The 27,068-nt window shown below is 38.6% G+C and overlaps 1 protein-coding gene across 3 annotated transcripts in view; it reads right to left on the bottom strand.

Annotated features, from left to right (window-relative positions):
* sema4ba (sema domain, immunoglobulin domain (Ig), transmembrane domain (TM) and short cytoplasmic domain, (semaphorin) 4Ba) overlaps positions 1-26,298 on the bottom strand; it is a 79,821-nt gene extending 53,523 nt beyond the window's left edge. The window contains exon 1 of one of the 3 annotated variants that reach the window (XM_052152175.1): positions 26,151-26,298. The gene's annotated coding sequence lies outside the window, so the exon portion shown is untranslated. Of the gene's footprint in view, positions 1-15,207; positions 15,434-15,851; positions 16,021-26,150 lie in introns of those variants that run through there. The other 2 variants (XM_052152174.1, XM_052152176.1) reach the window with 2 other exon arrangements.
* Positions 26,299-27,068: the final 770 nt, after the last annotated feature.

Raw genomic sequence — 27,068 nt, 5'->3', positions numbered from 1 at the left:
TGAACAGAATGCAAAAGGTGGAGCTCTGTCATTTGAATTGGTAGTTATGTTCAATATGTTTAAAATTTTCCTCTACACGTGCAAAACGAAAGCAGGATGATATAAAGCCTACAGCTTCTCATTTTAGATTACATTAGTGACCTTATTTTCAACATTATGATTGCTAAGACAGTGAGTTGGCACAGACTCTCTTCCTTTTCAACAGGCTTCTCTTCCCCTTTCCTGGCACTCAGACAAAATCATCCTGTCACAATATATCAGTCTTTAAAGGGGACATAACATGCATTTATTATTGTTATTATTATTATAATTATCTGCTCCTTGAGGTTCACTTATAATATTAGAAAAGTTTATTGCACAAAAAAGACTTTTTCACAGACTGAGTTACTTTTTTGTAAAACACAATAATTTTCCACACTTATTCTGACCCCCTGTCAGAAATGCTTGGTTTTGGTGCTGCTTCTCCTTTAAGACTTGACAGTAAATGCCCACTGTTATGATTGGCTCTCTGCTCTTAAGTGACCTGCTTTCTCCTTGACATCTTACTACTCATTGCTATAAGGAAGTGATAAGGTAAATTAAGGCTTTGTGTTGTTTCAGAGTCGGTCAGATGCAGTGTGACATCACAATGTGAAGGAAGTAGAGGCAGTGAGGAGAAAGTTTTGAGTTCTGAAACATACAGTATATTTTTCTTATTTATTCATTTTTTGTTGTTGTTTTTGACATTTTTCAAAATCCTGAAACTTTGTTTATGCCCAGGTTTAAATTAGATTTTGAATCCCAGATTTTTTATGTGGTCTCATCATTTTGAACCCCAGTGTATATTAAAAATCCTGAAAAGTTCTCAAAGGGGACTGCTGATATAGTTGATCATTCTTTAGGAGTTGAAATGTTGAAAGTTGATCGTCCTGAGAGGAAGTAACCTCTATGATTTTCTGGAAGTGGCCTTAATCCTCGAGGACCTCTCTCTTTCTCACAGTCCTTTTTGAGCAAAGGGAGTATCTGTGCCTCATCTTTGCTTTATCTATTCAGTACAGGGTCCTTGGAGATTTGATGCATAGAGTGTCAATGGGGGCATGCTTAAGTCAAGACCTGGGTTGTATGTTTCTTTTGATGCCTCAGTAGATGTAATCTAACTTACTGAAGCACAAATTTTACATTACATATAGGCCCTCCTTAATAGGGCTGATTGCCCAATAAACAGAAGAATACCAGCCACAAATTTAAGACATCAATCGAAAGAGTTCCGGTATATTTAGGTAAAATTATGGTGCAAAAAGCGCTCCCGTTACATTACTAGGAGCATTGTTTAGTTCTTGGGTCAAATCTCATTATGTTTATTTTATGAACAATGACTATTCTCTCCTGGAGCACCTGGCATAAGTGATACTCTGTAATTACTCAAGTAAATAATGCGTGCTGATAGTAGCTTTGATATCTATAGTGCGCAGGATTTAATTTCATTGTTTGCAACTGTGCAACAGCAATGTGTCTGTTTACAAAGGGATTCAAGGAGAAATCTGCAATGATATCTGCTCAAATTATATCTGCCTGCTATTAAAGGGATAGATCACCCCAAAATGAACATTTCTGACCTCATGTTCTCACCCTCATGTTGTTCTAAACACTTATCACTTTCTTTCTTCCATGGAACACAAAAGATGTTTTAGCCTCAGTAACCATTCACTTTAATGCAATGAAAGAGAATGGTAACTGAGCCTAACCTTCTTGTTGAGTAAACTATCCCTTTAAGGCTCTAGACTTTTCTAATGCCAGCTGGGCCTTAGTCTTTCAATCTTGATATTCCAGAGCTCTTAACAGTATCTGATGGACTCTCTTTTTGCTCTTAATCACAACACACAGCTGTTACAGAAGTCAAACACCTGCCTCTTCAGAGAATCTCGGCTCCATTCCACACAAACTCACTCAGAATGCATTTGAGCAATTACTGTGTCAGCGGCATATTAAAAGCATAGAAGATAAGTGCTCGAGGGCTCAAGTCTCAAACTCAGACTGAACTTTGTGGTCCAATAATGATGTTCCATTGAGGCAGTTCATTTTCTTTTAGCCTAACATCAACAGAGGCAAAAGTGCAATTGGCAATTACAAAGACGTTCACTAATAAAGCTCTGACAGTCAGGGCATGGAGCTGTCAACCCATTTGCCCCTTGTTAGTTTGTATATAACAGATAAATATGACTAGTGGGTTTCAAAAAAAAGGCTATCAGGGGACTGGAGAAAGTTTCTGCTTTAGATCCTCAAGGAATCCTTGTATAATTAGATACAAACCAGTCTGGAAGGATGCCAGTGCCCTGCAGCCCTATGAGTCTATTGGACTTACTGCCTCTGTGTCTGCATTGTATTTTAAATAATAGTAAAAAAAAAGGCTGGTTTATTAGGGAAAACTCAGACACATCACAAGTTTCATTGTGGACAGCAGGAAAACCTAAGTTTTAACCTAACATTAACTTTACGTTTTCTAAAATTATTTTTCACCCAAGTACAATGATGCAGATGAAGAGAGTTAAATAATAATAATAATAATAATAATAATAAATAAATAAATTAATATATATATATATATATAAAATTTGTTAAAATATATTTGAAGCCGAAAATAAGAACTGAGCTGCATAATTTTCTAGCTATGTGATATCCACATTTACATAAGTTTCCAGCCAGCTGTTTTAAAAATCAAGCGCAAATCCAAACACACAGAGTGACGTTTGCATGACCCAGGTGAGGAGAGCTGTAAAAGTAGTCTGGTTTTAAAAGTAGGTCAAAGCCTGCTTTACCACTTTGCTTCCATTCCTAAATGTTTCCAATTGTTCAGCATTATCTCACCATCTATGATTTTATGCATTTACGGTGGCAGCAGTTTTGGCCTGATAGCCTGAGTGTTGATAAGGGCACACTCGGCACAGTACTTCTGGTTCCTGTTATGCCTGAGATGCTGACAGTCCAATAATAGTTATATTTTTAGACAAAAATATTACGTTTATTAGGAGCAACGAAACTGAGATTTTTCTAATATTTCTACAACAAAATATTCAAAAAGACAAAGAACATCTGGGAGAGGCTCTAGAGTACAGTTAATTAACTTAAGGAAACCTTATCCAGTCTTCTAAGGACATTCATATTTATTAGAACAAAATAATCAATAAAAAATATATAATCAGATTTTTTTCCATTATGGTGTGGTTCATTTCCTCAGCTTCTGTTTATTGGCTTTAACATGCAGGTCTGGTCAGCACTGACTGCTTGTGATAGTAACAAGTCTAATTACCAATATAAAATGCTGCATATTCCAGCTAAGAAAAAATATTTTTAACCAGCCTAAAGTGGAGTGCTGGTTTTAGCTGGTTTAAGCAGGTCTAGATGGTCTACCAGCCTGGCCATGTTTTAAGCCCCTCTAAATCCAGCAGAAAACCAGCTTAGGCTGGGATAAGCTCTATCATTAAAACTATTTGTAATTTGCTCCTTCCTTTTATCTCACTTTGTTAAAATCATCAGATATAGGTATGCATCTACAAAGCACTAAACAACCATGATGGCGGTTTTGTTTTTTTATGCCGTTTTGCTATAGATGGGCAGCGTTGAGAAAGTGCCTAGATTCCTGGGCCTTAACATGCATAAGACAGATGTTTAGGGTGCTGTAAGTGTGCTACACCCATCAATCACATCAAAGGGCATGGTGCATGTGAGGGGGCCTTCAGAACGCTTGGCCCCTTCCTAATGTCCTTCAATATCTCTCCCATCTCTCAACCTGTCTTTCAAAGAGAGATAGATTTAGGCCAGTGCCTCCTGTTAAACCTCTCCAAACAGATGGATCTCTAAGTCCATAGCCACCAGTCATTTTAGAAATCTTCAGCCTTCTTATCTACACTATGGCCCTTGACAGTGGTTAGTGCAACACAAACCCCCAAGCTCAGGACAATGCTGTTAAGCTCAATGTACATTGTGTAAAGAAATCAGCAAGTTGTTTATTTATACCTTACCATTAACAATTTTCAGTGGTGCAACATTATATCACTCTACATAATCAATACACAAAACAGGGTAGGATTCGATCAATAAGACACTGATGGAATGGAACACAAACAATAATGTGTCCTGGAACATACTGTCTGGGTTTAGAACTAATTGTGGCATAGATATATGAAGACCTCTTTAAGTGGCAAAGATTATAAGAAGAGGATGACCTTGCCCATTATGTGCTTGTGGCCCCATTTACCCCTGGTCTCGTGGTGTAAAAAAATGTCTAAAAACGTTTTGTGATTGGATCAATAAAACCACATTCGGAGGTAGTCAGAAACTTGTGACCATGACGCACTGATGTGTCTGGACAACAGCGAAGGACCACCTAAAGTAGGTCACCTACTCATATGTCAATCATCAGAAAGACACAGTGGGTGTGGTGTCAGGCCTCAGACAGCCGTTTATTTGAAATAATAATAGAAGAAAAGGGGAAATAAATTGTCCATTGAGAAAAGTTGTCCAAAAGAGTGGAGGAATGGTCCAAGATATGGGCAAGGTACCGCGGTCGCACGTGCTCCACTCCTTGGTCCAGGACATGTGGGGTGGCAGTTTCTGTGGTGGCCTGTCTTCCCAGGGCCATGAGGGCAAGGGTGGCCTGGCATCCTAGCTCATCGGCCGCAACGTGTGCTGTCATCCCCGGCAACACATTTAACTCACACCGGGGTTCTGGGGCTCTGTTCCTGGACCTGTGAGGATGCCAGTGTGCACACAAGGAGATAGAAGCAGTCTACATTTTAATGGCAGCGGAAATGAGGCTCTATTTTCCTCAGGTGCGCCTCATCATCCACTGCCCAAACGAGGCTTATTAAATTGTGCCCCACCTCTCTCCTGCCCACTCCCATTGTGAGCCTGGCTAAAGGATGACCCTTAGAGTTGAGGCGACGATAATAAGAGGGAGAGGCGGGTCGTTCTGCCACATTCAAAATAGGAGCTAAAACTAAAATAACGATCAGCATTCTGCTTCTGAAGTGTCACATTTGCAGTGAGATAAAATTGGGAAATATATTTGGAAGCAATAGCTGACATTTCATGCATTATCAACATATGTAAAAGTAGTCAAGAAATCTGAGACTCTTCCTTTAAAATCTGATCACTAATGCGCACATACTGTAAACACATAACGTTAATACCAGGTGTTAATTACAGGGCCTTCAATTTCTAACATTAACACATTTTCTGCATAGATTTTATCTTAACGATCTTAACTTATACTAGAGTGTAAATATCCTTCTTTTGTATACAGAATGATCTCACCACTTGATCTCATCTTCAGTTCTGCTTATCCTGTAGATATTCAAACACTAGGCGATAATTATTCGCTGCCAGGAAAAAGTTGTTCTTCATCCTGACCTTTATCTGTCAAGGTGATTGTCTGCACACTTATTTGTCTGTGCATCAGAGCACATTCTCATCTCCTCCCTCTCCATTTTCACATTCTGTTAATCTGATAGCTGATAGTCAATCTAAAAAGCATTTAATGTGGGCTTTTCATTAGAACCAGAAAAAACATTTAGTGTTAAGAAAAGAATGATGGTGAGGGGGGGGCTGGGTAGCTCAGCAAGTAAAGACACTGACTACCACCCCTGGAGTCACAAGTTTGAATCCAGGGTGTGCTGATTGACTCCAGACAGGTCTCCTAAGCAACCAAATTGGCCTGGTTGCTAGGGAGGGTATAGTCACATGGGGTCACCTCCTCGTGTTTGCTATAATGTGGTTTGCTCTCGGTGAAGCATGGTGAGTTGTGCGTGGATGCTGCTGAGAATAGCATGAAGCCTCCACATGCGCTATGTCTCCGCGGTAACTTGCTCAACAAGCCATGTGATAAGATGTGTGGATTGATGGTCTCAGACGCAGAGGCAACTGAGATTCATCCTCTGCCACCCAGATTGAGGTGAGTCACTACGCCACCATGAGGACTTAGAGCACATTGGGCATTTCATATTAAAAAAAAAAAAAAATGTGGTGGCGTAGTGGGCTAAAGCACATAACTGGAAGGTGGGCTGGTTTGATCCCCACAGCCACCACCATTGTATCCTTGAGCAAGGCACTTAAATTCTGGGGGGGATTGTACCTGTAATAAGTGCACTGTAAGTCACTTTGGAAAAACGTGTCTGCCAAATGTAAATGATGACCGTTAATTACTGCCCTGCTCTTGGAATCAACCAAAAGCATCCAAAATGTGAGACAGTGAAGCAATCACATAATCCCCCAACAGAGTCATGTCAGAAAGACTGTGGCAGCTGTTTCTTTGGCTCTAAGTCCTGACACTGCAGTCAGTCTATGCTCTGCCTGTGAAGAGCTCTTCTTGCAAGTTGATGAGATGAAACAAATTCTGTGTTAAAATAACCATTACAAAGGAAAAGATTCATTCTTTGGGCATTTTCCTCATTTTTTCATCAAAACCATGCATGTAAAATCTACCATCAGACATATGCAATAGGATCAGCAGCTTTTGATATACTGATGGTGGGATTTTTTTATGCAGCACTCATGTTGTTAAAGAAGCCTGCGGGTCATTTGGGGTTTTTACGCTGCCGTAGCTAAAGCACTCTGCTAGCATGCCCCATGCAAACACTGACTGGTGGGTGATCTCATTGCAGGCGGCTCAATAAAGCACTACTCATTCTAGGGCCAAAGAGTGTATTGTCACCCAGGCAGTGGCATCTTAATCATTCCTGTGAACCAAACAAATCCTTACAACCCAGATATTTTGAATAAATTCCACGTCATGGACATTTCAGTCCTAGACGACGGGCTGTGACCCTGGAGGATGGTCTGACCCATGGTAAAAAAGGCAGACATGGGTCATGTCAATCAAATTGGCAGCTCACTAGCATTATGCTATGCTTCTGGAAGATCTATAATTTGGGTTTTTTTTTGCAAGGAAACAGATATGTTAGAGTTATGTTTGCAAGTAAGCAGTAAATCACAGAATAATTGTTTTTAAAATTTGTGCTACTGTAGACTATTTTAAAGTGCTGATTATCAAAGTTCTTCCTTACTTTGAACACATTGTTTGTGGGTCATGTTAATGTTTACATGTTAATGATGCGACAAGTTTCTAGCAACAAGCAATTGTCCTGTCCACATTTGCCCATGATCAAGAATCTGATGCACAACATCAGCCAAAATAAACATATTTTATGTGCATCTCACTGTGCAAGCAGCATATGAAAACCTAAATAAAACTTTTGGGTTTAGGCTGAATTTACACCGACTAGCTATATTAATAGGTTTACAAAGGGAATTTACAGTGGTTCAGATGACAATCTTAAAAATACTGCTCTCAAATTAGAGGATAGGTGGTAGGAATGGCACCACAAGTTGAGACATGATGAAATATAGGTCCATTTAATACACTATGAAACAACAAGTTCTAGCATAGCATGCCACTTCTTTTAAAAGCTTCTTAAAGTAAAACATTTTCATTAAATTATTTTTAGTTGAGTGCTGGAAAGGTTTCAAGTGAAGTGTAGTGAACTATGAATTTCTAAAAGAAAAACATTTTATAAAGGATTTAATGCAGAACATGGTGTAGTTTTACCTGGAGGTGTGATTCAGTGTGTAATACTACAGTGATTGCACCACCCAGCTCAGGTTATGCAGGTCAGAGCTGAAGGCACAGAAGATGAAAATGAAATTGTGCATTGCTGGCATATTAATCTGGTGTTTTTGTGCCAATTGGCAATTCAACCAGATTTACATGGCTGATAAGATGCTTTCATGATATTTGGAACTATAAACATACACCTTGATGAGAGGTTGAGATTGCATTTAAAAGACCAGTCATGGCCTGTTATTGTTCACATTTCTAGGTTAATCTGAACTGTGGACAAATCTGGATCACAGTTGGGTGGTAAAGACCTTTTTGTTGCTTCGATCTAAAAATTACACTGGGTATAGCGCAACCAACAGTTTCCACTTTCAGCAAAGCACACTAAGCTACATCAAAATGGGAAACTAAAGTCTTTGCAGAATGTTAATCGACAGACATGAGAGGCATTTTCAGCTGCCAGAAATGTACGTAGATATGTATGCTTTGATCTCACTTATATTAGAGTCCCGATAGCAAGAGAAGAGTGCATCTCTCTGCAGCTCTTTGAAGCAGAGTTCTAAGCAGTGGATGTTGGGGGGGCATATTCCAGCTAAGAAAAATGGAGCTTTCAAACTTGGAATTGGAATACACAATGAAACCAACACTTAGTTTTTTTTTTTTTAAACGTACGAATGCATGAACCAAAATGAAAAGCAACAACGAGGAATTAAGGCATAAGATCTATACCAGAAAGAATACTTATTAAGCAGTTAGTATGATTTAAAAATGTCTGGCTATACAAGACAATCTAAACACTGTGATCAAGATTGCATGGACTGATCGAAGCTGTTAGTCGACATCTAAAGTTCAAGTACAGGACCTGAACCTCTATTAACATGCCACATCTTTGATCCATTTTAATAAATAATTCAAATGTCACGCATGTCCTATCTCTCTCCTTCTCTCTCATATACTTCCCCTACTTCTAAACAAACACAAGTTAACTGTACTGTACTTTTTGCACAGGAAGCTTTCAGGCTGTTGTTAAAGTTAGAGCACATTGTTCCAGTTGGCTTCACTTCACTTACAGTTACACAGAGAAGCTTCTGCATAGGTAGACAAATGGTGGAAAACGGTGCTGTTATGACATACTGGACAATACAGCATCAATGGACTCTCTTGTGGCCATCTGGGTCATAGATGTATATGTTGTATTTGCAATTGGATTTGACCTATTTTTGTTCCAAAAACAATTTTGAGCTTAGTTAATCATTTTTGGTAAGAAATGTTACTGTTTGAGTAGTAATTTGAGCAGTTTTGGGGTGCAAAATTGCAGACACCAAAAACAATAATCTGTGCTTCCAACATTTTGAAAAGCACTTGAAGCCAATTGTCCTGTCCCAAATGGCAATAACAATGAAAGTCTGAGGCACTCATGAGTACCCTTATGAAACCTAAAAAGACAAATGGGACACCCTATGGTCTCATGGATTTCAATGACACATGTGAGCGAAAGGCGCAAGTTTACATCAAGTGCGCCATTTGGGTCAGGGTCTAAATCTCTGGTCTGCACCCCTTCACCCACTCACACGGACACACAATCACCAGTCCTCAATTCTCAGATACATACTCGCAAGGTTATAGAGGCTTTAAATAATTAAATATCTCAGAAATAAACCTGTCAGCTCAGATCAGGTAACAGAGGCAAAAGTAGTGTGGTGCGATAAGCGTTCTACTGAAGGAGAGCAGTTCTGTGGTGTGAATCTCTGCGTGGTCAGGGTGAGTTATGCTTCATAGTGTCCGAGAAGCCATTAGTGGAGTAAAGGGCACAACCTGGAATGCTCTAAGAAGATATCAGATCACAGAGTGTATGTCTGTGTATTTGTCAGAGTGTGAGAAGGCAAGCAACCTGGTTCAAGTCCATTTATCAACTTGGAAAACTAATTTATGCCAAATCACATACAGTACTTCTCATGCAAACTAATACAGATACAGTGTATTATTCACACACACATACCACATTACCACTGGTGAAAGAGTCACGGACATGCTTCAATGGCCTGGTCTGTTTAAAATAGACCTGCATAATACATACTGTATAACCCAGACATGCAGGAGGAACAGGTGTGAGGCAGAATAGTTGTCAACGTGTATTTGTGTGACAGTGGCAGACAACGCACTAAGAAAACAGACATAATTGCTCCCATCACATGTTTGCATGATGACCATACAAAATTAATTACAGAAGGTTGTTCTTAAGAAGATCAGCATATTGTGACAAACCAAAATGCCCCCTCTGCTGTTGTGATTCCTCTCTTTCTCTCTTTCTTGCTCGCTTTCTCTCAATAGGGAACTAAAGGTCTCAGAGACAAGCAAGCAAATACTGAGCTTTTGTCTGTTTCAAACTTCAGAGCCAGTTCTCGTGTAATGCCCTTGGGAGAGAGAGCTGGACCGGGAAAACCAGAGGGGAGCCCACTGACGTCGCTTAAAATGCATGTTTAAAGACTTCCCAGCAGTGAGTAAAAACATAGTGACTGATCCCCCCTTCAGGCCTCAAGTCTTGCTTGCTTTACAAGATTGTGGGCAACTACATGAACAAGTAGGACATTTTAAACTCTTGTACCCAATGTCTGTCACCAGCAGATCACGCATTAAGGGTATATAAGCAGTGAGACCTTCCGATGACACAATCTCTATAAACAGCCCTCTATTAGTGCTTTCCCTGCCAGAAAAGTACCAGTTTTCTGTCTTTAAACACCAAATGAAATCAAAATTCAAGTTTTGTGGCTTTTAGTCCATGTCTATTAGTTCTAAGTCCATCTACAAATGTTAGTGTTCTCTAAAAAGTTGACCAAATTAACATTTGACAACCAATCATGGTATACACATTTAAAAAACAATTTTTTTAAAACAAACTTTTGCTCTCTTTTGGGAAAACAAACAAAAAATGCACTACATTGGATTTGGTCCAATCAAAGGCTCTCTAGAATGAGAATATCACTAACCTTAAAAACACATGCCAACAACTAGCAAATAGAAAACCATGGTTCATGGCTGTGACATAACTCAAGCCTATTGGCTATTTAAAAAAAGGTTATGAGCCCTTCATTATGTTCCGGTCATAATTCAATAGGAATTTGTCACACTGGAAAGAAATGCAGGTCCGTCAAATTATTTCATGGGGTCTTGAATAATATAAAATGTTAAGTATGAAACTGAAACAGTTGATTCAAAGTATACAAAGTGTTTTTGGGGAGAAGGTTGTTGGGGAGTGTCATCAACAGTGGAATTATAACTGTCAGCAGTTAATGACGTAGAGCAAAAAAAGGGATTGTGTTTGTGTTACCTTGTTTGCGCCTCAGGAGAGTATCGCAACACTCAATAGAGTTTAAGTTTGTGCCAGAAGGACCTAAGATAAACTAAGACTTGCGCTTATTTAAATTCCTTGATTCTACAACCAGAGCTGATATCTGACCCAGTTCTTTAATCCATTCTTGTCTTAAGTTAAACATCTTTTACTCAAACACACATACACGTAGAGGCAGGTATATAGTAGCAAGCCAAGCAGGAGGAATCAAAGCTAAAGCTGGGATCTAATGACTAGGATGAGAAACAGGTGGTGCATAGAGGACAGAGAATGGGAAGTTTTATGTGTCCGTAAAGATACTACTAAGAGATATGGCCTGCATCTGCTCTACTATAATTCTTGACCAAATATGCAACAGGCCACCGCTACACACAGCAGTACCTTTCTTATTGGTACCAAGAAGGCGAAGGTAACTTGGTGAAATGGCTTTCAAATCCTTCTGTCTGGTATTTATGGTGTGATCATGTGTGTGACAGATGTAACTAGCTGCAGACAGGCCGTGCACTATTGGTATAACAGGCACCATCTTTTACCAACTAGCTAAACACTTTCTGACAGCCTCACACAGGCAGACCATTGTCAAGGCTCCTGTAGCCAGAACACTATTGCCAGCTGCTGTCTTTGTGGATCAGACCAAAGAAAAACACAGGGGAAAGGCTACCAGTACAGTCAGCCATCTCTCAATGGTCCTTTTCTTTCGTTTCATCTTCTCCATCTTTACTCTACTTTACCTTTCTTCTGTTACACTCTGTTTGTTTCAAACTTTCCAAAAACCTTTCCTTATTATTCTCTTAAATAATCCAGAGAAGTAAAATCTGTTCAAAAACCTAGTGATTTTGACTTGCCTTCTAAGGCAATGTCCACACTAATACTTTTTTATTTGAAAATGCATTCATTTCGCTACATATACCCTTCTCACCCATACTACAATGTCCTTTTCCTTTACTGAAAATTGAACTTTTTTCAAAAACATTCTCCATTACCGTACACTTTGGAAAACATTAGGTAACTGAAAATGGAGTTTTCATACTTAAACAGATTAGTTTGGAAGTGGCCTACAGTAGCAATCTTATGGGGCTTTTCCACTGCACAACTAGACTCTGCTCGCTTATTTGGGGTTTTCCACTGTGGATAGTACCTGGTACTTTTTTTAGTACCAGGTCTAGGTTCCAAGCGAGCAGAGCCGATACTAAATGTGACATAAAAATCCTGCAGATCACTGATTGGTCAGGCAGAATCATCGCTACCAGCGTCACTGGATTTCCAACAAGCGACATCAACCCGCTAGTTTAAAAGTTCTAGTAACATTTAGTATCATTTGTTCACGCGAACTTCAAATTGTGAAAAAAGAAATAGCTGTGCGCAAAACCAAGCTATAGTCAATAAACGAGGTGCAGACCATTCCACTCATTAGCAATGGCGAAACGAAAAAGTCTCTCAGGAAGTGTATCAGCTGTTGGCCACACACGGCTACCACCAGACTTACCAACAGTGTAGGGAAAAATTAAAAAAATTAACTTAAAAGTGACTACATCAAGGAAAAGTGGAAGTGGTTCGACCAAATGGACGCTATCTAAACCGGCGAGCAATGGGAGGGAGAGTGCCCTGGACTGGAGTTGATTCACGATGGATTGATGGTATGTTTTGTTATATTAACTCTATACTCTGCTTGAAAGCTTCACTATATTTAGTTGACCAGCTACTGGAAGCTTGCTTCTAAAACAACCAGGCCAATTTAACTGTTACACTTGTGTAATATCACCATGCAACAACTGCTTTATGCAGCACAATGAGCTAGTAGCTAAAAGCTAGCAGTCGTGTTATTGTTTTGGTCAGTTTGTTTCATGTTTAAGATAATGTCACGGCAGTAGAAGCGGCACAACTATGACGATCAGCCAATAATTCCACTCACGTTGAGGTGGCACTAAACTGCAATGGAAACGCAAGCTCAGAAAAGTAAAGCAAGTAGAGTTGAGGCGAGTCGAACCGTAACGTGCAGTGCAGTGGGGATTTCTTTAAGACTGCAAGGGAAGCTCAGCTTCCCCTATAATGTCAAAAAAATAATGGTCAAATATGTACTATTGTGTAAACAATTTATTGACTAAAAATGCGTTAGAACACGTTCATCTCGAAGACGAGTTCGTTCAGAATCAGCTACATTACATATAGCAGGTCGGCTGACTCGATTTACTTCTCATACATTCCCGTAAGCGTCAGTGCATTTCCCTGTTGAAGCCAAGCGTCCATTGACTTCAACGGGGCTGCTCTGAACAGTTTTGTTCAGTGCTCGAAAATAGACGGTCATTGGATAAATGCTGCGATTATGTCCCGCCCACGGACGCTCAGCGTCTCTGGGGGTGAATGAGGAGTGGGCTGGCCCGGACTCCGGGCTTCCGCGTGATGATTGGAGGATCTGTCGAAAGACTGCATCTCCTTTTGACTGACAGCGAATCTGTACTATAAGAAGTCACTGAAGCTATTTCAGGCTCAGTCCCATCGCGGATTTCTCAAGTGTAGTCGAAAGACAAACTGCTGCAACCTATTTCTTTATATTAGTTTGGCTGAAATTGCTAGTCAATTTGCATAATACATTTCACACAATTATACACCACATTCCTTGTTTCAGTTTTACCAAGTTTAATATATTTTGTTTTAGAGCGTTCGTTCGTTCATTCGTTCATTCATTCATTCATACAGTAGGCTAGGCTAGCGTCGTACGAGTGAAACTGCGCACGATGGCAGACGGTGCTAATATTGTCGACCTGATTTTGGCGAAGCCATTTGAAAGTCTTCCTTACGAGGAAAAAATTAGAATTAAACAGCAGGGCAGATCAACACCTAAGATTGATTTAGTGCAAAAAATAGGGTAAATGAGTTTATAATGTAGGCCCGAAAATGAGCTTCCCCTCTTTGAAAGACCAGCAGCCGCCACTGGTGCAGTGGAAAAGTACCATAACTGAGAAGGCACCATATGAACAATTTGGAATGCCCTATGCAACTACGAGCGTAATAAAATCATAAAACTACTTAGCACACACAAACATTGGCTAATTTGTCTAAAATAGTCATGTTTAGTTAGAAACACAAATGTGAGTATACTATAGGGAATAGTTCACCAAAAATTACATTTCTCTCATCAATTACTCACCCCCAATCCATCCCAGATGTGAATGACTTTTTTTCTTCTGTTGCACACAAACAAAGATTTTTATAATAGTACTTCAGCTCTATATGTCTTCACAATGCAAGTGAATGGGTAACAACATTTTGAAGCTCCAAAATGCACACAAAGGCAGCATAAAAGTAGGTTAAATCCATATTTTCAGAAGTGATATTCTAGGTGTGGCTAAGAAACAGTTCAATATTTAAGTCATTTGTGTACTATAAATTCTCCTCCCTGCCCAGAAGGTGGCGATGAGCATGAAGCTAAATCGCTAAAAACAAAATAAGAAGAATTGTGAAAGTGAATGTGGAGATTGATGGTAAAAAAAGGTGTTTGATTAACTATCCCTATAAAAAGTAACAAATTTAAACTTGGAAAATAAAAGTGTCTCGAGACACTTTGTTTAATTTGTTGTACTGTGCCTAGCTATTGTTGGTGCAATAACGTGTTAGCTCTGAAATGCACTTTAGAAGGCAGCATAATTTTGCCTACCTTTTGGAACAACATTCACATCAAAGTTATCTATGATGCTTTCAAATGCTGCCCACGTAAAAGAACTGTAGTTTATACTGTAAACTGAGTAAATATTCAGCTCTTTGAAGAGGGCTAAAATTGCTGTGTTTGTTACTGTTCCCTTTAGTTCTCTGACTGGAGTGGATATCTACCATGTGCAGCTGTCAAACAAGGAGCAACACCACCAAATTAATAAACAAATAAATAAATCTCTTATTGGACATGAACTTAATGTGTTACTTGTGGCTAAAGGGAAGTTAAAAATATAAACAGCAACACAAATAGTTTTTCATGTAATAAAAATCACTCTTGCACCCTGAAAACACCAAAGCATGGTTACAGAAAGGATACATTTCAGTAGTAGTTTCATATTTACTTCAGTGGAAGACTTTGAGTGGCAATCCATTAATAATCACCAATCTATGGATGACTGGCAGTGCAAAGCAGGCTAGAAGTTTGTGTTTTCTTACTAAAAGCTGTAGTCTCCACCCCCTACATGCCCTTGACCCAATCACAGTTATCTAAAAATGCCAAAACGACATGAGCAAAGAAAGCTCAAAGGAGTTAACAGCTTTTAATGCAGAAACTTACACTTCTCACTTTTCAGTTTTTCCCTTCACTGGTAAAGCCGTCTGGTCCTGAGTTCATGGAAAGTTCCTCCATGCTGACACTGGTGTGGAGTGCACCATGTGCCACATATGCTCCTGTCTGCTGGCAGAAGCCCCAGCTAGCGGTGAGTGCAGCGAGTGTGCGCAAAGACACTAACTCCAGAGATCAAGAGACAGAGCATTCAACTCCAAGAAAAAGTGCCAAAGGGCTTGCATGCACTGGCCAACCCAAACCCCAACACACCCTGCAAAACTGATCATTTGAAACCATATCCAAACAAACACAGGCACTCAAGAAACACATACAAACAGAAGCGGACTGGGCTCGCTGGCCTGTGATCCTCTATGACCGGCTATCACCTTGCATATAAGGTCTTACAGTGGAAGGATTGTCTTGTGTCAGCAGACACCCTCCCCATTACACCCAGCAACACTTACAGAGACCCTTGCAATAACAAACCCCCATGCTGCCACAGCACTCGCCTGGAGCTTATAACAGGAGACCAGCACTATTAAACCCTTTCATTTGCACACTAACCAAACACCCCCACACCTCGCGGATCAATCATTAATGGGAACCAGTTAAAAAGGCACTGGAGCAAGGTTTGAACAGTTCTAAGTACTTACTATTTCACACACAGATTCCAACTCGCTCCTAAGACGTTAAACAAAAATCCCTTGGCAAATCAGAGGTAATCAGAATCCTTAAGGACAAGAGCGGGCTGGCAGTAGATCCAGCTTGAGATTGCCAGTTTATAGGTCTGGATGTAAGGCTCACGCTCTATCTACTACTGTGACTAAGTGTGTATCTGACACACTGCTGTAGTAAATCCTGCCTCTGGTTTAATCGTTGCTCCTCCCCTTACACTCAGAGAGGGAGAAGGAGGGGAGAGAAAAGGAGGCAGTACTGCCCTTGATGGTCATCGGAGAGTCTGAAAAGTAATCTCAAGATTTCTCAACTTAGTTTTACTTTAAGAATCACTTGAATTTCAGCATTCAATGATACCAACCATTTAAATCTTTTTAAGCATAAATTATCTAACACAATTTACTGTATCTAGTTGAAAATCACATGTAAAGAAAAATAGCAAAAACATAATACAGCCAGGAGAAAAAAAAGGTTAAAAATAAGTGTTACGAGTTCAAAAGCCATTGTTTTAAATGTAATTCACTCTGGAATGGAATGCTTGATCACAAAATTGGCCTGTTAATAGTTCCTAGAATATCAAAATCAACAAAAGGAGGTAGATCCTTTTCATATTTGGCTCCTAAACTATGAAATATTCTCCCTAACACTGTTCAAGATGCAGACACACTCCCTCAGTTTAAGTCTAGACTAAAGACTCATCTATTTAGCCAGGTATACACCTTATTTATCCATCAATTTACAATTAGGCTTCTTTAGTTAGGTCTGCCGGAACCATAAACAAAACACATTGATCATGATCTATAATTCTGAAATAATTTGAATGGCATCTATGTTAACATAATTCTATTTGTATACCTGTGTCAACCTCAGGACTCCTATCTCAGTCTAATGATGGACTACACTCTTGGAATACATAGACTATCAATAAATTGCCAACAAAAAGCCTTCATCAGCCAACTAACAAGGACAATTGCATCTATGTGAACTTCTGCAGTTAATCCAGGATGGACTTCAAAGACATTGGTTAATAATCTTACAGTTCATACAAAATCTTTGTTTAATCACTGTCCCTTAACACTTAGTTTAATAATTTTAAACCATAACTTGCACCATACATAAGTAATACTGGCATTATATTCATGTTGTTTAGCCAGAGGAGAACTGGCCCCCACAGTGAGTCTGGTTTCTCCCAAGGTTATTTTTCTCTATTAATCTACATCTTATGCAGTTTTGTGTTCTTTGCCTTCGGCTTGCTCTCTGGGGTTATAAACACAATTATTATTTAAATTGTGAATTGTTTGTAATTGTAATTACAGTTTTATCCTCTGTTAATGCCTGATCATCTGTAAAGCTGCTTTGAAATTATGTGTGTTGTGAAAGGCGCTACACAAATAAAAACGACTTAGCATAAAAAAAACAAATAGATCTATTGAACAAAAACTGCTAAATAACATCTATAAGAGAGCCAATACATCACTTTGTACTCTGAAAAGGACTCTGTGTCATTATTTGAAACTAAATACTCCCAAAGATCAACAAACAGTGGTGGCACTTGGCTCAAATTATAATACTGAGAAGCATCTTTCAGCATATCAGTGATAATATACACAACTTATATATTGCATTATAAAAATGTCTGTTAAACTACAGGGTTCACCCCAAAATTTTTAATTCTGTTATAATTTTCTCGCCCTCATTTGTTTTTACAACTTTTTTTTCTTCTATGGAACACAAAATGAGATGTTAGGCAGAATGACAGCCTTAGTTTCTCACTGACACTTATCATATTGCTTCTGAAGATATGGCATTTATGTGCTTTTTGGACCGTCAAAGTTCTGGCCACCATTCACTTGCATTGTATGGACCTACAGACCATAAATATTCTACTACAAAACATCTTCGTATATGTGTTCAGCAGAAGAAAGACATTTTTGAATTTTTGGGTGAACTATCCCTTTAAAGAAGACTCACATTGGTGTTTCAATGTCAGATACATGCTTAAAATGGTTTAGTGCTGGAACAACTGAAATATTTCAGTGACAAATCATCTAATCATGCCCTCGTTAAAAGGAAATAGAACTACTGAGTGGAATAGAGGAACAGTCACAGTTGGGAATCCCAGGGACTGAAATAGTGCTGCTAATTATGTATTGAGGGAAATGCTAAGCAGGCAGATGGAATGTTAGGTTTGGGGTGTCAGGCTTCGGGATGCCTTCATTAGGAGATGGGGATGAGCCAAATGCAGACACCAGTGTGTCATGAGAGCTGGGGAGCAGAGCCGAGCCACTTATCAGCCTCTTACTTACAGACACCAGATGCTGACTAAGACTCCACCCCCTTTCCCTCCCCTTATACCAGTCAACCTCAGCAAACTATTATAAACGTCATTTTGAAAACAACTAAATGGAGTTACCTACAAGAACATGAAGGATTGCAGCAGGAATAAATAAATCCAAAAATCTATGAAAAAGCAAGAGAAAAAAGATAGAGAGTATTAGAGAGGTAGTAAGAGTGAGAGAGAGAGAGCGAGAGAGAGATGGAGAGAAAATATCGATCTAACCAGAGAGGCCACAGGCCAAAGAAGTATGGTGTCAATTTTCATTTTGTAATTTCAGAAAAGTAAGTAAAACAATAAAATAAAAATAATCACTAATGCATGGTAATGTTACATTACCATGCACCATATTCACTCTCCCCAGTTAAGCAGTGTTGTGGTCCTCGAATATCCACTATCATTTTCCTCCTCTTCCCTGTAAACATGCCTATCATGCAATTGTTTTTTTTTTTCTATGCAGCTATCAGTAATTTCAGTGTTAAGTTTTCCCTTTTTCTTCTTTGCAAACATATTTGCAATCACTCTTATGCAATCAAATGACAGTACCAAGGACATGAGTAAACATTTCAAGATAAACATTTTGTCATTTGACCATTGAGCAGCTAAAATCAGAATGCAAACAATTGCATCTTTCCCCAGCTGTCACATATACAGCACCAAATTAGTATTTTTTTTCACAAACCACTTAGTTGACTGATGTGGCGTGAACATTTTACAGGCAGCTTTGCCGTGGTCCCCTCTTTCTCATTTGTCATCTGAAGTTAAACTCCCAGGGTCTCAAGTGTACCCAGCAATAGGAAGCTTTGGCTCCAAAGTTTTTGACCATGTTAATCTCTCCATAGAGGGTGCGTAATCCCCTAAATTTGGAATGCAGATTAAGAGTTCTTAGATTATTCAGAACTACATATTTAGACATGTTTAAATTAAGCAGGGAAGCAATGTATTTCAAAAATGAACACAAGTATGTTTAAGTGAGCAGATTCATCATTGAATAATTGTTAATTTTAGTAGTAAAAACATGTACAAGCAACAAAAAGGGCAAAGTTCAAAACACACTAACATTTCTTGAGCAATGTCAAAATCCTTAATCAGCGACAAACAGTTATTCTGACCTCTATAGATTACAATGGGTATTGCAATCAGTCTGCAATCTACTCATTTTACGTTTATGCATTTGGCAGATGCGTTTATCCAAAGCAAGTGCACTTGTTACAGGGACAACCCCCTGGAGCAACCTGGAGTAAAGAGCCATGCTCAAGGACACAATGTTGGTGGATGTGGGGATTGAACCAGCTTCTTCCTACCAGTTCTGTGCTTTAGCCCACTATGCCACCACCACTCTATTCAAGTGTTCTGACTTGTGAAATCAAGAATGTGACTCCTGTTGCAAAGGGTACAGCTTTCTCAAGCCTATTTTCTGGCTGAGAATAGCAAGATTTAGAGCATAGGTTTTGCACTGCATAACTTCATAGTTTGCTATGCTTCCAATGTGAAGCTCCATTCTCCTCTAAATCTGTCTCTGTAAAGAAAGACAGACAGATAGCCAACTCCACAGGTGACGGCAAAGCTCCTTCTGAACAGGATTATGAGAATATGACAAATAAAGAAGCTTGGCTTATGTTGTGTAAAGCAAAACACGGATTAAATCCTCAGCCTAAAATGCACTAAATTGACATGTTATGTGAACAGTCTTCTGTTACTAATACTACTCTGGTTGGATACAATAGAACAAAAAAAATCAGAGCATGCCATCAATATCTGATTATAAGCATATGGCTTTTTAAAATGTAAGATACTGGATATTATTTAAGATTGTGAGTTTAAGGGCTTTTAATTAAGTCTAAAGTCAAATAAATTTTTGAGTTGCAATAACCTTCCAGAGCAGTTTTATAGATGAATAACTGTGTTAAAATAAATTGTGTTTACTTTCTCTGAGCGATGTGTAAATCGTGCAAATGTATTCCATAAATAGTGGCATTAACCTTTTTTTTACAGCACCTTTGAAGGGGAAATATCCAGGGGACAGATAATATTTTCACTGGTTAAAGATAAAAAAAAAAAGACTTCTCCCATTTACTTTCATCTGTATGACTAATGTACCACACTCAGACGATCTAAAAGCTCTGCCATCAGCCTGTGTAGACACCAGTATTAGTCAAGAGCCCCCAGGCCTTTAACTTTTTTCTGTTAACTTTGGGATCACTACATTTCTGGTTACTTTAGTTATCAACATTAGAGTCTAGTATTCATGAATTAGGAAGAATCCAATCTTTTTTTTTTTTATAGATTAATTAAAAATAAATAAAGAATGATAATTATTTAATTATAACTAATAATAATTTATTTAAATAATCAAATAATTACAAATAACAATAGTTTACTTAAATAATTATTAATTTAATTTAAATATTACAATTTAATTCTTGGAATTGTTAAAATAATATTCTGGGTTCAATTCAAGTTAAATGCAAGTGACAGCATTTGTGGCATAATATTGATTACCACCAAAATACATTTTGATATGACCCTCTTTTTCTAAAAAATAAATAAAAAATAACTAAAACAAAGATAAATCTGTGTTACAGTGAGACAATGGAAGTTAATGGGGCCAATCTGTAAATGTTAAAATAATCACTATTTCAAAAGTATAGCCATAAGACATAAACAATATGTGTGATAAAATTCCCTTCTAACCTTTTCTGAGTAAAGTTAAAGCTAATTTTACAACTTTGTTGCCATGACGATGTCAACAAACCGTAAAACCCTAAAACGACCTTTAATAAAAAAAAAAGTGCTTTAATCAAATTAAAATCTTCACATTTATGCCTTTAAACAATGCAAAAATTGGCCCCATTCACTTCCATTATGTCACTGTAACTTCACTTTTTGATTTTTTTTTTTTTAAAGAAAAGGAGGGATGAATAGCCTATAAATATTTTTTTGTGGTAATCAATATTATGCCACAAATGCTGTCATTGAGCTTAACTTTTATTGAACCTGGAATATTCATGAAAAAATATTGTTTGAAAAGTGTGCTTTACCCAATTAATCTGTCTAAACATGAAGTATTGAGTAAACAAATGTAGGGGTGGCTGTTACAGAGAAAGAGAGAGAGACAGAAAGAGTTTGGCTTTATAATTCAGCTGAGACCGGGAGTAAAGAAGACAAACGTCTCCTCAGGTGCCTCTAAATGTCCATATCAAAGGAACTATCTCTTGCTTTCATGTGTCTGCCACTGCAATTCCCCTGGCAGTATGTAATAGATAGTTCATCCTTTCCCCTCCCAGAATTCCTCCTACTGTCAGTAAAAATAATTAAACAGACAATAGTGCTGTCAGTTCCTATTCATGTCCAGTGATGACATATGACCTGATTTGCTATGCATGACAATACACTTATTCAGCAATAAGTGTCTGAATTTCAAAACAAACTTACCTTGATGTAACATAAACTAAGAAATGTATATTTAAAATAAAAATATATAATATAAACTTATATTTAAAATGTAATTGGTCAAACGCACATAGTTAAAAAACTGCTGCACTTGACCTACCTCTCCCTGTACTGTGTAGTACGTCCCTGCAGAGAAAACACAGCTCAAGAAAAAGGACTTGTCATTCAAGCCATTCAGCAAGACCAAGAGCAGACAGAAGTCTTGTGTTTGAGCCAGACCTCAGGGGGGCTTCAAATAAAACACTAATTAACTCCGCCTAATGAAAATAAAAAGACTTCCCACTGCTTTTCTTTTCAACTTTGGCACACTGAGCATGGTATGAGGCAAAAATGGACAGTCAACTCCAAAAAAACAAATAAAAAAAACAAAGGGACTTCAATAACCAGGATGTGTCTGGAAAAAGTGTAGCAGGGCATTTTGTTCTTCTGCTCTTCAGCTGATAATCCTATAAAGAGAGCATCTGTTTTGTTTCAGCACAGCTGAGAATAATGAACTTGGACAAGAAATGAACCATGACCAAAAAAATATTAGTTCTTAATATTACCTCCAAGAACACTTACAGACACAAACAGAAGGCATAGAGCTGTAGATAAAATAAATGGAGCTATTAGAGATTTAGGTGATTAGGAAATTTTTCTCAGTGTTGACATTCCATCTGACATAATGTTTTGCCTCTAACATTTTTACAATATCCTTACAACATCTCAAGATACAGACATGTGAACTTCTGTCCATCCACTCTAAGATAGTCCCTACTTTCAAAACATACATACAGTCCCTGCTGAAAAGATCAGCTTTAAACTTTGAATACCCTTTTTCTGGAGATGATAGACCAGGAAACTCTTGCTGGTTAAGCTTGTTAGAAAGGCTTTTGGGGGAACCAGCACACAAAACACAACAGAGATATGAAACAAACTTTGAACTATTTGAAATTTCAAAACAACACTTCTATTAGTTCAACACACTTATATCAGGGCATCACTGTGCAGACACAATCATATAACTCAAAACACAACAAACTCAATTCAATGCAGACACACACATTTGAAATTTACTATGGACTATATGTATGTCCTTTCAGAGGCCTTTGTCCTTGTTTCTACTATGCATTTTTGTGAGTGTGTGTGTGTGTGTGAGAGAGAGAGAGAGAGAGAGAGAGAGAGAGAGAGACTGTGCATATGGCTTCACATATTGAAACAAGACAAAGACACTGTCGGGTCCACTCAGCTAACGGTGGTATATGGCCAGCCTTATGAGCAGCAGAGCTTCAGTCAGACAAAACAGCACTCCTCCAGAGACTCCCTGACCTTGCTCTGAGTTAGGGGACACATAATCCTACTGTAGTGCAACATGGAACAGAACTCACTTGAGGACACCCCTTGCAGTTGCTCTATTTTACGTTCTTCAGCAATACTTTCCTTGCAGTTGACATCACCCTCAAAGCTATATCAAATATACTGCCATTTACATGTTTGCAGAGGAATGCAAAGAGTCTTATGCTGTCTCTACACTGAAAAGACAGCACATATACACTCACTGAGCACTTTATTAGGAACACTATGGTCCTAAGTGACTGACTTGTTCTTCTGCTGATGTAGCTCACGTTTCTACATGTTGTGCAATCTGAGATGCTATTCTGCTCACTACAATTGTGCAGAGTGGTTATCTGAGTTACCGTAGCCTTTCTGTCAGCTCGAACCAGTTTGGCCATTCTCCCTTGACCTCTCTCTTCAGAAAGGTGGTTCCTGTGAACAGAAGCACACTGGATGTTTTTGGCACCGTTCTGAGTAAACTCTAGAGACTGTTATATGTGAAAGTCCCAGGAGATCAGCATTTACAGAAATACTCATACCAGCCAATCTTGCACCAGCAATCATGCTACGGTCGAAATCACTGAGATCAAATTTGTCTCCATTCTGATGGTTGATGTGAACATTAGCTGAAGCTCCTGACCCATATTTGAATGATGTTGTGCTTTGCAGTGCTGCCACACAATTGGCTGATTATATAATGGAATGAATAAGTGGGTGTACAGGTGTTCCTAATAAAGTGTTCATTGAGTGTATACCATGAAATGGTACATTTACACAGACTGTTTAATGCTGCACAGAGTTAGCATAAAAGCATTTACAATTATATTATAAATATTATATAAAAAAAAACATGAACATGAACGCTGAGGTGGGTCTCAGCATACATATTTTTGTAGGAATTGTATGCTTTATACTAAACCCTTTTCACATTTCTGGGTTTGGAATGTGGAAGCGAACTTTAGCCAGGTAAAGTTCAAAAGAGATACATGGGAGACCATAGCTATTATAATTTTGGTATTCCCATTTGCTTTAAGTCTCCAACAGCTAAATAAAAAAAATCCACTATTACACTTCCACTACTTTACAAAAGAACAAAAAATAATACAGTGGATTACGGCAGTCAGAAGAGTCAGACGATATGCCAAATTTACCATCACTATAAACAGCTGTATATGAAACCTCATTGCAGCAGTGTATATTTTATAACCGGGTAAAAAAAAAAAAAAAAAAAACACAAAGAATAATATACATTTCCATTAAATAATGACAAAATTGAAAACATTTTTGCTAGATTTACACTGCTCAATTAAGGTGGACACGCATCATCACGGTTCCTTAAAAGGGTCCATTTGGACTAGGCACAGACAGCCTGCTCAGAGCAGCCTTAACTTGTCTGTGTATAAACGTCTTTAGAATAAATTCTCTTTCAAGTGCAACTTTACCACTGTGTGTTTCCTGAGAGAACATGACACAGTGTTGAAAAGGGAGGCAAGGGCATTTTTTTCTCCTTTAATTCTGGCTCACTGTCTGGTAGGGGGGAAATCAATTAAAGCACTAGCTGAGAAAACTGTTTTTGGGCACCACACGATACATGGGCTAATCATTTAGGGAGATCTTGGTTCAGAGCCATTTAATGTTTTGCTTTTTGGACAGAGCACATAAAGGTCAGAGTGACAAAATCTTAAGATTAATCTTTTTTTAAAAGGGAGTATTCATAGATAAGTGTGCTCATTTGGATCACACATATTGGATCAATGTATCGATACATGGAATATGTGATTGTAAGGCAACGCTCACATTTTTAGCCTAACAGATAAAGCGTGCTTGCTACAGAAGCCAACCACATCCTGAGTAAACATAACCTTCTCCCCGCTGGGAAATCATAAATTGACCCCGACAAGCCCACATGTTCTCATTCCACCAATCACAGCGGGCCACTTTTCTCAGGTCTGCAGATTTTACAGATCCATCACAAAAGAAAACCTTTACACTGTTTGATTCTGACATTGAGACAAGCCTACTGTTTCTTTATGAAACCCCACAGGATATTTAAAAGGCATACACCATTAATCTGTCTGAAAATTCTACCGGAGACAGAAACAATTAATACTGAAAAAGACTAAATAAACAATAAAAATAAATAAAAGCAAGGGATGTATATGCACACAGAGTAGTAATTCCTCAAACTTAGCAAATCAATGCAAAATTGACATGCAAACTGCTGGTAATTTCTGTCTCCTGGATCTCTGGATAAATTAGTCATGACCACATTTACACAAGGAACAATCCAGACATACTGTATGAAATATAAAAAATTGCCAATAAAACGGGAGAAGAGGATATTTAAAATGACAAATTAAATATTTTATACAGCTTGTGTCTAATTGAAAAAATTATGTGCTGGCAATTCTGGTTTCCTGTGGGAATGACTATTAGAAATGCGCATGTAAGCATCAATTGTGTTTCAGCAGATTTTGTCCACATCATAAAGGGAAAAAAACTGCATGAGCTGCATGAGGGCTAACACTGTACTTAGTATGTATTTTAGCATTGTCCACTCATACATCCAATCCCTACTCATGCATAAATATGCAAGAAAATGTACAAATTAATCTACATTTCATATTCATGCTGACCAGGAACATATTTATCAAATTAACTAAACATAAAAAGGCACAGTGATAGAAGCAATCAACTCTTTATCCAAAAACGCTCATTTGGAAGTTCACCTGTTCATTTAGCCCAACAGAATGAAATAGACATTCTTACTTTCAAGCCGCAATGAAGATCCATTCAGAGCACAATTCCATTTTGAAAAAGGTTGCAGTCCATGTGAAATGCTGAACCAGCTATGAGCCAGCACAGGAATCCATCCTTTGCTATCCATGGTAACCAACACCTTACTAGAATCAGCATGTGTTTGCATGTGTGAGAGAACAAGAGAGGAGAACTGATAGTGGCAGCCACGGGAAGCAAAATTCATTCTATTGCCATGGCACCCGGTGCTACAGTGACAGCAGTCTTTTAGCAGAAAGACCTTTTCATTCATCTGTGCACTAGACCCTAATTGCAAAACCCCTGTCCTGCCTGGTTCCCTTTCTATGCCTAAGATTGCTTGCTCCCTTTCTTTTAAAATCTGCAACACATGCTATTTGTCAGTATTGAGAGGAATTACCTTGGCTGATGGGCGAGAGGGTCTTTTCCACGAGCGGGCGAGCCCCAGCCGTCACCGGCAGAAGAGGAACAGTAGCTCTGCAGAGATCCCCAGAGATGCCCGGGGCTGCAGCTCTAACACGGCACAGCATATACAAACGCCAGCCACCACCAGCAGCGGTATCAGAGGATGGGAGGGTAAGTGGAAGAAAGAGAGAGAGAGGGAGAGAGGAAAGAGAGAGGTGGGGTGGGGGGGGGGGGAGAAAGGGGGGAATGAAAAAGCAGCAGAGGGGGGCTGCTCATTCTGAGGCAGCCAGGCACATTACATCATTGCTTTCCACTCCTGAGCTAGGGAGAGGGGAGAGGAGGCACTCCCCTTTACACCTTCTGTCTGATAACGTAAGTGTGTTAGCACAGAACCTGCAGAGGATAAAATACACACTATCCACTTCAAACTCTGAGAGGAACATTATGAAATGGATTATCCTCAGAGAGATTTTACTTTTATTCACGTTGGTTTTACATATATCCGCCCTTTTTGCTATCAATAATGGACCGTCAAATTAATATAAGAAGTATAATAATATAATACTAATAATAATAATAATATAATATAATCTTTAGTGCAATTACATTCATAACTTTAATGTTTGCAACCTAACCTTTATGCAGATGTATTGTAGAGCAATTACTGAGAAATCCCAAGGAACTGCAAAGCATCGGGCAAAGAATATACCCAGAACACCTTAGCAACCACAAAGCTATGCCCTGTCAACCAAACACAACATCCAAACAACTGGATAGCAACAGGCTAAAAACCACTTAAACACTTAGCAGCAGCATAGCAATGCCCTGGCAACCACATACTGTAGCAATGCAAAAAAAGCCACTCAGAACACCTTAGTTGCTATATAGCAACACCCTAGCAACTGCCTAGCAA

The sequence above is a fragment of the Xyrauchen texanus genome, chromosome 21 (assembly GCF_025860055.1).
Source record: "Xyrauchen texanus isolate HMW12.3.18 chromosome 21, RBS_HiC_50CHRs, whole genome shotgun sequence".
Lineage (NCBI taxonomy): Eukaryota > Metazoa > Chordata > Actinopteri > Cypriniformes > Catostomidae > Xyrauchen > Xyrauchen texanus.
Note: the sequence above shows the minus strand (reverse complement) of the source record. Positions and strands in the feature narration are given on the sequence as shown.